Here is an 11,490-nt window from a genome sequence, read left to right on the forward strand (position 1 = left end):
GGCAGCCCAGCACCACTACCCAGCACCACTCCGCCAGCTCAGCCCACCTGCAGCGCCTTCGTGCAGGCGAGCTCTTGGTTAGGAGGAATTTCCACACCTCGATCAGAGGTTGTGCAAAGCCAGCCACCAAAACACTCCCAGCACAGGAACGAGCTCCCAGCACCTGTAGGAGGAGCAAAGAGCAACCCAGCTGCACCGCAGCAGGCACAGACCGCAGTCACATCTGCTGACCCCGACAGCTATCGGTGGGCTCTTTTGGGGAGAATCCCCCCTTGCAACACAGCCTCTGCACCTTCAGCATCCCCCAGAGCTCCCAGCAGCACCAAACCCCTGGCACCAGCAGCAGCCCCAACCCCTGGGGCACAGCCCCATGTCACTGCAAGTCTGCACGTGTGGCACCACACGTCCCACCACAGGGAGAGAAGACGGCGTGCTTTCTACTTCCTGAAGCAGAAAGCTTCTTTTCTTCTTGTGGAAAGGGTAATATATACAGCGAGGCTCTCTTATCAGCTTTACAAGTCAGCCACGACGTCGCAATAAAGGCTGCTTGAAAAAACCGAGGACAAGGTTCTGAAGCAAGAGTTGTTGTAAATCCTCCTCTTCGGTATCTTATTTCTGTCCCCAGCAGACAGATTTATGGCTGGTTCGGGCCAGGAGGTGCCCTTCCCTACCTGACAAGAAGAGCTCTAAAACCAGATCCCCCTCTTTTGCAGGGGATCTCGTTCAGAGCCAGCTGCTGCTTTCTGCCCTCAGCACCCCATGAACATTTTACTGCCGCTTACATTCGCTCCTAGCCCTGATCCTGCTGCTGGCACAGAGTTTATCCCGCTTTGGATAATCACCAGGCGAGTGACATGCTCTGTTCGCATTTTTGTTTGTGAGGCTGACTACAGAAGTGAAATCACATAGCTGCCATGCCTAACGCCAACAGGTTTAGCACAAGGGCTTCTCCCCAGAGCTGCCGGCAGAGCTCGTTTCTAATCCGCTGCGTGCTCACGCCTCCCCAGGGATGCGGGGTGGCTTTTAAATCCCTGCTTCCAGGACTCCTTTTCCTGTGTCAGAATAGGGTGGAATAATTTGACTCTGATATCCTTGAATTTGAATTTACCCATTACTAGAACCCTAGAAGCGGGTGCTTTGCTTCCACCTCCAGGTCCCACGTCCAGCCCCTGGGCTCCACTGCTAGATGATGTTCTACCCAGATACACCGTGATGGATGGCAGGAAGATCAGATGGCAGGGAGGAAAAAATTCAATTCCCTTGAATATTTAATATTAATTGAGGAAGTGGATGGGAAAATCAGGTACACTCTGCACAAACACTTAATAGGCCAGATGGGTTGGAGTAATTCTAAGCAATGGTTTAGTAAACGTCTTAAGAAGCAAATGAATGCAGCCACAGAGCTGCATAAGTGGCATTCAATAAATACCTCAATCAACATGCATTAAATACCAGAATAAAGGCTATTTACAATTTTCAGTAGGTAAAGAAACCACTATGATTTTAATGAGACATGAAGGCTAATTAGTAACTGGTACTTAATAAGACAGCAATAGCTGAAGGAAAAAAATGGAAAGCACCCGTTCCTGTTTGAAAGCATTTTTCTTTTAGCATCGTTCTTGAACAGTTTCCACCAGGAAAATTGGCAGACAGATGGGTTTTACTCATTTAAGCAGCATTTAAGTGGCAACGAGGAGCAGCCAGGTTTAAGCTGCACAGGGGCAGGGGTCGCCTGCTCAGCACCACGTGCGGATGGCCGGAGACACGAGGGGTGTTCGCACACTGCCTCCCCTCCAGCCCATAGGCAAACCCAGCCTTCCTGCAGCAAAAAGAGAGGGCATGCATCACTAGGCTAGAGACACTTCTCCTTTCCATGGTAGACAACCTGCTTTTCTCAGCCTCGCTGCCTTTGAAGCTCAGCCTCATGTGTCAGAGGACATAAGCGGGTGCTGAGAAAGCAAAGTCTCTTTCCAGACTAATGGGCTCCTCGCCATTTCCCGTCATTTTCTGCATTCGTCTGTGCAAACAACGACTGTACTCCTGTTACTATTTTGGACCGCATTGTTGCCATGCTGCAGCGCTCCTTCGTGGCAGCAGGGCTCCACATGGAGGAGAAGCCACCTGTGGCTCCAGGAGGCTGACATCTCCTCTGTCTTACTAGATATAAACAGCCCACAAAAGAAAAATAACTCCAGGGATACGAGGCAGCCGCAGCTCTTGCTCAGGCGTTTCTTTAAGCCAAGCCAGCCCGTGTGTGCATGTCTTTGGGGTCCTGTCCCCACCGTAAGGGGCTCCAGGAGGACTTCATGCTCTGAGGGTCACCTTGCCAGGGCAGCCCTGGGCTCACTACGGGTCCCACCCAGCTGCTCAAGAGCTTTAGGGGAAGGACATCACAGCAACACTGACAAACCTCTGAGAATCAGCAGCCTCCCAAAAAACCCTGTGGGAAACAAATGAATCATTTAAATTAGAAGAATAAGAACTACAAAAGCTGTCACTTAGGCAAATCTGTGATCTAATCCCATGAGTCACAGCAGCTGTGCCTGGAAAGCAGCACAGGCACTGCCTCGGTTCCTGGCGAGGCACTGCTTCCTTTTACCACTCATCCCATTGACTTCCCAAAATCCTAACGAAGCCCTGGGAGGTGCAACCCATCCCTCCTGCCCTTTCACCCAGAAACTGGTACCAGTGGTGAGCAAGACAAGATTTCCCAGGGGTAAATCACTACCTGCATCCTTCCCACCTATGAGCCATTACCCAACAAATCCCCCACCCTTCTCTGCTGCAGAGACACGATGCTGCAGGAGAGATGCTCCGCCAGCAGTTAGCAGCTGCCCACGTGCATTATCCCGCTTTGGGATAATGGAACAGGAATTGTTCATTCCAGTGTGCAGAAGCAACTAAAACGAGCACCAGGATTTCCATTTGCACCTTTAGAAAGTAGCACTGCAGAACGGCAAAGACTTGCATGACACGGGAAAATCTGAAGGGAGAAAAACATGTCAGAGGGAGCGCCCGTGGGGTGCCAGCAGTCCTGGCAGTTAAGCAAGGGTGGAGGATAATCCTTCAAGAAAAGGTTAAAATTAACGTCCCGATTAACTCACAGCTCATAGAAATCAGCACACGGAAACAGGGAGAAGAAAATTTGAGTATGAATGGAGCCCCAGGGAAGGCTTGGGTGTAAATGTTACACATCTTTTGCCTCGTCCATGCAGGAACATGGAATATTCAGCTGACCTCGGTATGGGATCCCAGCCACTTGGTGGACAAGCATCTTCAGAGCTGAGACACAGAGAAAAAAAAATCCTTCGACCAGATGGAAGCAGAGGAACGTGCCAACAAGACACTACACCATTTTCCTAGGCTTCATCCTTCAGCCTTTTCCATTTGCTTACGATATGACAGTTTTGGAGCAAATTGTCCTGGATTGTCAGGGACATTTTGAGGGCTGCAAATTCCCCACGCCCTACCCTGCCGCACACGGGGAGCTCTCGAGGCGAGGTGATGCATTGGTGCTGTTACAGCCCCAGCTCTTTGGGATAACCGGTCTCATTAACTGTTCTGGGAGACTTGCAGAAAACAAATATGACTTCAGCAGAATTAAATCACCTCCTTCTGTGGAGCATCACCTATGGAAAATGCCCTCCCAAAATCTGCAGCAGAGCACTCGGTCCCAGCGAGGGACCCCCACAAGTTTTAATCATCGATCATTATGGGACATAGCGTACAGGATTGCTTTCCCAAACAATTTACTCAGGATATTCTAATAAGGAGCAAATCTTTGGTGGCGTTCATGGTCGGAAAACAGATTAGGGATGCTGCACAGAAGGGAGGAGGAACTGGGGGAGAGAGAGGAATAAAGAGAAGGAGAATTGCTTTAGAGCCTAGCACAGCTATCTCCAATGCAAGTAATTAGCACAGGGTTATGATTATCATAGTGAACAGATCATATGGTGGGATCATTCCACAAAAGCACTCGAGGGCTCACAGTAAAATTTAATATCAAATTGCAGTGTGGAAAGGAACAGCTGTACAGGCAGGCCAAAGAAGAACTGCCAGAGGATATGCAGATATTAAATAAGCCCTGTGGAAACAGTCAAAGGGACTACGGGTACAGTAAATCCTGGAGCAGAACCACTCACACGCACACAAGAATAAAAACAAGAAAAAAGAAAATCTCCTTTAGCCTAGTCCCCATGGAACACAAGGGCAGGCACTAGCACTTTGCTCAAGGAGTCTTTTCTGCATCACTTCAGTGCCTCCGCTGCGTTTCCCCTTGTCTAGACATCTGCACTCTGCATGCAGAGCGAGCGCTGCTTACGACAGAGGGGAGATCTGACTTGCATTCCCCATCCCCGTTTGCAGGCATTTTGCAGAGACACAGCCGATGACGCACGCTGCGAGCCCAGGAGGAGGCTCGGGGCTTGCTTCACGTTTTGCTGCAGAGACGTGCCCCGAAATTGCTCCAGCCCTTGCGAGAACCCCTGCAAGCAACCGGGCAAAGCGAGGCTCAGCAGTGAGAGGTCCCGAGCCCCACAGGGACACAGATGGGGGTGTGAACGGGCTCTGTACCTGGGGAATTGCACAAAGCAAATCCCTGGGGACACGCTTCCCCCTTGCAAGTTGCATTGCAAAGGTGGAGGGGGCTAACAAGAGAGGTGGGAGATCAGCGGGTCCCCAAGGACCCCCCTAAAGGGTCATAGCAGCTTGCTCCAAGCTGCACATCCTCACCCACCTGGGAGCTCCGGGCTCAGGACCAACAGCAGACAGACAGACAAGAGATATCTCCCCTTGGGGTGTTAATGTGCCAGCCCTGCTCCCTTCTCCCCATTTCTCCTGCTCTTAGTGGTCAATTGATGGGCACAATGCAGCACCCTCCTTGGAGGAGGCTTCCTCCCCTGCTAACTGCTTTAAGAGCAACGCAAGCTGCCCTTCAGTCGATGGGAAAATAACTCAGTTTAGCTTCTTCCCCTGTCATTAGCGGGCATCACATTAAGAGCACGGCAAATCCCCGAGGAGAGGCAGGAACACTTGTGCTAATCAGATTCCGGCAGCCGATGGCACATCAGAGCAAGCTACGGGCAGCAGATAGGGGATGGCACCCCCCACCTGGTGGAAAACCCCACCGCAAGGACCAAGTCCCTCTGCATACACCATTTTCTCACCAGACGAGCCCCGAAATCTTCTCCATAGCCCAACCACCTCACGTGCACATCAGGGAGAGTTTGGGTTAAATAAAAATTAATGCCGAATTAGGCACACGGGTGATGGAGGGGAAGAGCAGAGGGGATGTGTCCGCAGGGCCACCTCTGTCCCTCAGCCCTGCCCAACCTGCAGCGTTGGCTCCAGGCTGGCAAACGTTGATTCAGCACGGAGCTGGGGGGCACACAGCCCCTGGGGGAGCCCTTAGCAGGGTCTGAAGCATCCAGGACACCTGCAGACAGCAGCTGCTGCGGATGAAATCATCAGCACCATCCCTGCATGACTCCAGGCTTACAGGAAGGACAGCACTCTGCTCCCATGGGGGGGTCGGATTTCCCCAAAATTTGGGCACTGTGCACTCCCCAGGGTCAAGCCTCTGCTCCTCACATCTGCCACCGTGCTTGTTAATCAGCAGCTGGGAGAACACAGAGCATCACCTCCCATCTCTGCAGCCCCCATCCCGGAGGGTCCTCAGCATCCTCGCGGTGCTCACCAGCCCCAGGGGAAAACGGGGCAGAGGAAAGGGCCCCCCGTGAGGCTGAGGCACTGCAGCAGCCTCAGCACATCACAGGAATGCTGCAGGTGCTGTTGATTCCCGGAGGCAGAACAGGACATCAGTTAAACAGCTATGTAACAGCCCTAATGAGGTGGGGAGAATACAGAGGGAAAAGCAAAGCAGACTTAAGACTGCAAGGGGTGGCTGGGTCTTGGCACAAATCCGGGATGTTTGCCATGTCCAGCATCACCGACTGATGCCCAGAGCACCCCATAGTCTCCCCAAAAAAACCCTGGGCGATTCTGGGACACTCCTGAAAACAGATGCAGCAAAAGCCACCATGAGCTTCCAGTGCTGGAAGCTGAAGCAAAGTAAAAGCAGAGCTGGAAACGGTGTGGTTTTAATTGCAAGGGTAATTTCCATACCTGACAAGGACATTTAGGGGAGTTGCTACTGCGCATCACTCAGCCTTGAAATTAAGATGCAACATATGCAAGAGCTCGAAGAGGAACACGGGCTTGGGGCCACGGCTCGTGGGAGGCCAGATTCGATCGGCACCGATCCCTCCTCGCTCAAAAGCCGCTGAGTTTCCTCACCCGTGTCACATCAGCCAAGCTCAGCAGAGCACAGAAACCCATGAAATTAAACCAGATCAAGGGTTTCTGAACAGCAATGCTTTCATCTAGCCCAATTTAACACCAGCTGCCCTTCCGTGCATATCTACAGCCTGCACCCGAAGCCCAGAGCATCCCTCCTCGCAGCAAGACAGGGCTGGGTGCATCGGGTCTCCTGGATAACAGGAGATACGAAATATGGAGCTTGATTTTCAACAGAAAAGTTAGCAGGCATTAAAAAAAAGCACAAGACAAGTCCAGGTGCCTGCGGTGACAGCGTACATGTGTTTTTGCTGACACAGCCCCAACCCAGCACTATTCACAATTGCAAGCTGCCATGAGATGTCACGGGCTTTGCATCACTCCTGCAATACAGGGCAGTAACTGCAGAGTTCCTGATTTATGGGAATAATAGGAAATTAAACCAATATATCACCTGTTATCTAGTGTCATTGTATACTGTTAATCCTATAAGCACCAAGCAATGAGAAGATGCAGCTGCGCACACCCAGCCCATAGCCCAGCGATTCCTCGACCCCGGTGATTGCATTTACCAGGAGCATTAAATGGATTGAGAAAAATGGTGTGAAAATAGAAGTTCTGCAAACTCACCTGCCCTGCTTTGTCCAGCTTTCAGCCTGCCAAGAGTAGCTACTTATGGCCACCACAATTATTTGTCCTCAGCAAGACCCACCTGCATTGGGGCTGGGGTGCCCCCAGCGCCATACAGATATGCCCTAAGATGCCCGTGATGGATTATCCTCACCCACACACCAGGAAAGATGGAAAAGTGTGCAAGGCTCTACCCTAAGATCTTCCACTTCTCAGCTAGAGCTCTGTGCATGACCTGGGCCGTGATTCAGTGCAGAGATTTAACCCAGGGCCCTGCCCAGCCCCAGGAGCCATGGTGGCCGCGCTCCTCTCCAAGCCCACCCAAAGCCTCCGGGGAGCCCAGGGCACCCTCAGGACGTGGACCAGCCTCCAGACAAGCTTCAGCAGGTGACACAAGCACTCGACGTGTGTGACGATCACTCTCAGCCTAGGTATTCTCCATGCTTTTCAAGCAACCCCCAGTGAATTCTTTACCTCTCTTCCTGGTCACCTGGGGACACTGGAGTCACCCAGTTCAGCTCAGTAACAGGATTTGCTTTGTTTCCTTTATTCAGGGGATCCAAGTACATTTTATACATTAACCTGAGCCTTTCATCAGCACAATTAATTCAGCAGGCTAGGCTATTCATAGGGCCATTGTTACTGAAAGATATGCAATATGAGCTAATAAAATATATAAACAACAACATATGGGATTGCAGAGCGGATCAGCAGAAAGTAATTAAGTGAGCTGGAAACTGGCCAGGACAGTAAAATGAGTTATTTTATTTTGATTTTTTTTTTTAACAGACAGAAGCAGTGCAGACATCATGTTTCTTCCCAGCTCTGTGTACGAGGTGTGGGAACTGGACCTGCTTGCTGCTGGCCCTGGCAGAGCCTATGTAGGGTAATAGGCAATGGGCACTTTCCAAAGACAGCAGAACACCAACCTTGTACACCCAAGAGCCCAGAATTCACAACAAACAGAAGTAAAGGACCCCACTGACCATGGCTCCATGGGCAAGGTGCAAGCCACCCTCTCAGGAGCTGACCGTCAGGTTACTAAATCACCCCAGGAGCTCCTGCAGTAACTCTCTGACCTTTGTTCAGCTCAGCATCCCAGGAAAGCCCTCTCATCTTCACAGCTCCAGCCTGTTCCTCACAAAAGCAAATAAATAAATTAACACAAAAATAAAAAAGAAATCAAAGATGAGCCAGTGCCAACAGTCTGCCCCCAAGAGACCTGCACCCTCCAAAACCAGCTTCTCTTCCCCCTCTGGATTTTATTAGGGGGCGGTTGCTGCATGATTGGGCTCCTGCAGCTCCACCTTCCCCACAGCTGCACTCGGGGTTGATCAGCCCTTAGAGGACCTTCCACAAACCCACAACAAGTCCTGGGGGCTGTCCCTGCCCCGTGGTGATGCTAGACCATGGTACAGCCCCATCCTGCCCACGTCCTGCCCTGTCCCCTTCCCCATCGCCCCGCTTGGCCACCTGGTCCTGGGGCTGCATCCTGACCTGGGCTGCTCCCAGCCCTCCTCCGAGCACCTGCAATAATTACATCAGGTTGTCCCGGGCTGGGGGAAGCAAACAACCCACGCTACAACACGAGAGGCCAAAACGCCCGGAGACTGCTGTTGATGTGGGAACTAAACAGCTGCAAAGAGCAGCGAGGTCACGGTGAAGCACGGAGCCGGGGAGAGCGAGCCACTTCTTGACTTCTTCTGCCTCTAGAGAGCATTGTTGCATTTTCTTCCCAGCGAGAGACAAGAGCAGAGGCATCTCCCCGCTCCGCGAGCAGAAGCACTTGAAATGCTGCAGTGGCTCACAACAGCCTCCCGTGCAAACCCCCCCACGTCTCTCTTGCAGGCTCCGAGGACTCACAAAGCCTCACCGAGAAGGTCACTCTAGTTTTGGATCCAGCTCGCTTTTCATCAAACATGCTTGAGCAGCTCCGAGCAAAACACTTCTGGGGAAAGGGCGATCGTTCCTTCCCGAGCAGGGCGAAACGGCTCCGCAGAGCGGCGCGGTGCAGGCAGGGCACAGAGAGGGAGCTGCGGGCAGAGGGAGGAGGAGGAGGAGGCGGAGGAAGGAGAGCCCTCGTGTACATGAGCCCTGCTCTGCTCACAAGCCCTGCGTGGATGCAGCCCTTGTTCAGGCAACAAAAGAGAGAAGAAATCCCTGAGGGGACCCACAGGGAGCCCCATCACTGCCCCTGCCCTGCCCTGTCCGCAGGATCTGGCCCCCTGTGCCCTCTCCATGGGACCCCGGTGCCACCTCTCCTCCTGTTCCTGCCCTCATCCCTCCACTGCCAGCTCCCCAATAAGCCCAGCTCGTTCTCCACGATCAATTAAGATATATTTTTAAAAGAGCATCATTACTGTCACGGGGAGAAAGGTTAGGGCCGGTGCAATTTGCCACGGCTGGAATAATGACTTTCTCCCCCACAGTGTGAGTCAGGCTGCGGCTCGCCGAGCCTCGGCCACCGCAATGAGGCGGTGCAGCTGCAGGGTGATCTGTTTCGGGCTGATGGCCTGATAAGAGGGCAGCAGAAATTGGTGAGAACACGTTGTAATGAGCCGGGCTCGCTGAACCACTCGCTGCTCGGGCAAAGCTTTTCGAGGCTGATGTTTCTCGCACGGTTTTCTTCTTCGAAGCGCGAGCGGGAGCGCAGCGGGGCAGGGAGGCTGCAGAGCACGGGGAGGAAACCAGAGGGACAAGGGCAAGGGGAGGCACGCAGAGGGTGAATAAAAATACCATTTTGCATTAGCTCAGCTACTGCAGAAGCCTTTAGAAAACTCCCAGCTGCACACCCAGCATGTCACGGGGTGGCAGGAGCAGGATCTGGGCTCCAACAGGTCATGGTCACCTGGGCAGACGAGAGGGAGCACGGTTTGCACCCAGCTGCTGCCTGGGCAGCCAAGAGCTGCTATAAACGGCACCGACCGGTCTGATTCTGCACTTGCAGAGGAAAGAGGAGCAGCGAATGTCCCAGTGCTATGGCCCAGGGCTGCTGCCCAACCCCTGCCCCTTGCACGGAGCAGCCCGGGCTCTGGCTGCAGGTTGCACAGCCCAGGACTGAGCTCCCTGGGGCTGCTGCTGCAGGCGAGCAGCAGAACCCGAGCGCACGCCAGTTCTGCACCGCTGGGAGCAGGATTTGTCCTGGAAAGGCTGTGCCCTTCACAAACCAGTGGTGTTCCGGGAGTGGGAAGTACCGGCAGCTCTCCTGGGTGACCCCTCTGCTCCCCTGGTTATCGGCAAGCATCCTCCGAGCCTCTTGAGGGGACAAAGCCACAGGGAGCAGGTTGTGATTTCGGGACTGCCCGGGGAGCCAGCACCTTCCCTGCAAAAAAAAAAAAAAAAAAAAAAAAAACCAGCTCCCTGAAACCTTCTGCAGCTTTGGAAATCTCGGCTCAGAGGGCCACAGTGCCGAGAGCAGGGACACTGGGGGTCTGGGTGCTTTGGCCCCAGCTGCTTTCAGGTGAAGGCAGAGCAAAACTCAGGCCAGGGTAGGACTGGCAGAAGAGACAAAGTCCTTTGATTTTTTCTTATCCCCTTCCTTTTCCAAGGCATTCAAGAGACATGAAAGGTACCACCTCAGTAGCATTGGAATTAGTCTGGAGAAACTGGTCAGCCCGTCCGGACGTGGGCTGTGAGCCACGAAGCCTTGCAGGAGGCAGCCTGGTGGCACCAATCCTGCACGCCACCGTGACCCACAAGGGGTCCAAAGAGCCTCCCTCGCACACGGGGGAGATAACAGGAGCACGGTGTGTCGGGGTGGCTGGTGGCACTGGTGGCTCCTGGAGGTGACACTGGCACGGGGGGAGCCCCGCCGCTGCCAGCAGCCCCCGCTCCATCGCGTCCCCGTCCCTGCAGGCAGCGGCGCCGGCCTGGCCGTTCCTGGAAATCGCCTCCGATGTCAAAACACGGCCAGGAAGGAGGCTGATTCGGAGGCTGTTTTTGTGACTTTTGTTCTGTTATTTTTTACAGTGGCCGTCCTCCAAGTATGAAACAATCGGCCAGCCGAGGGATCCTGCTATGAAGTCAGGAGTTATATTTAAATTTTGGCTTCCCCAGCGAGGCTGAGGTTTACCAAAGAAGCAGGAAAGGGTCGGGCACCTCTCGCCTGGAGGAGCCTGTAATGGAGCCCAGCGACCTCTGCTCCATGGCCAGACCAAAGTGTGTCCACACGGACACTGCTGCACCGCCTGGTGCTGCAGCAGGGCTTTATGGATGATTGCAATGAATAGAGAACGCCAGAAAATCAACCTGCACTGCACATTTAGGTGGCCGCCCGCTAGAACAGGGTTATTTTTAGCCAGAGAAGAGAAGAGATTTCCTTCTGCTAAACTGCCCTCCGGCAGGCATTGAAAACCCCACAGCCCCCGCGAGCAGAACACGAGTAGCAGGGCAAATCCTTTGTCCTTTGCCTTCCTTTGATGCTGGACTCGGTAGGAGAGACTTTCCTCAGAGCTGTGCAGGTTTTGGCAGGCTCTCAGTTTTCACACCCACTCAAGCAAAAGTGTATTTTCTAGCACAGCAAAGTATGTCAGGCCATTGATTTCTTGGGCAACTGCACTGCAGAAC

The 11,490-nt window shown here is 53.1% G+C and overlaps 1 long non-coding RNA gene across 2 annotated transcripts; it reads right to left on the bottom strand.

The window, feature by feature from the left end:
- Window positions 1-1,023: 1,023 nt before the first annotated feature.
- On the bottom strand, window positions 1,024-10,035 carry LOC121079154. Of its 2 annotated transcripts, none has more exons than XR_005824904.1 (4): window positions 7,911-10,035; window positions 3,105-3,282; window positions 2,932-2,983; window positions 1,024-2,440 (listed from the first exon to the last, which is right to left on the bottom strand). It is a non-coding gene; the product is annotated as an uncharacterized LOC121079154 (long non-coding RNA). The 2 variants fall into 2 exon arrangements; XR_005824905.1 differs by having other exon boundaries at window positions 8,004-10,034.
- Window positions 10,036-11,490: the final 1,455 nt, after the last annotated feature.

Source organism: Cygnus olor, chromosome 16 (genome assembly GCF_009769625.2).
Source record: "Cygnus olor isolate bCygOlo1 chromosome 16, bCygOlo1.pri.v2, whole genome shotgun sequence".
NCBI classification, from domain to species: domain Eukaryota; kingdom Metazoa; phylum Chordata; class Aves; order Anseriformes; family Anatidae; genus Cygnus; species Cygnus olor.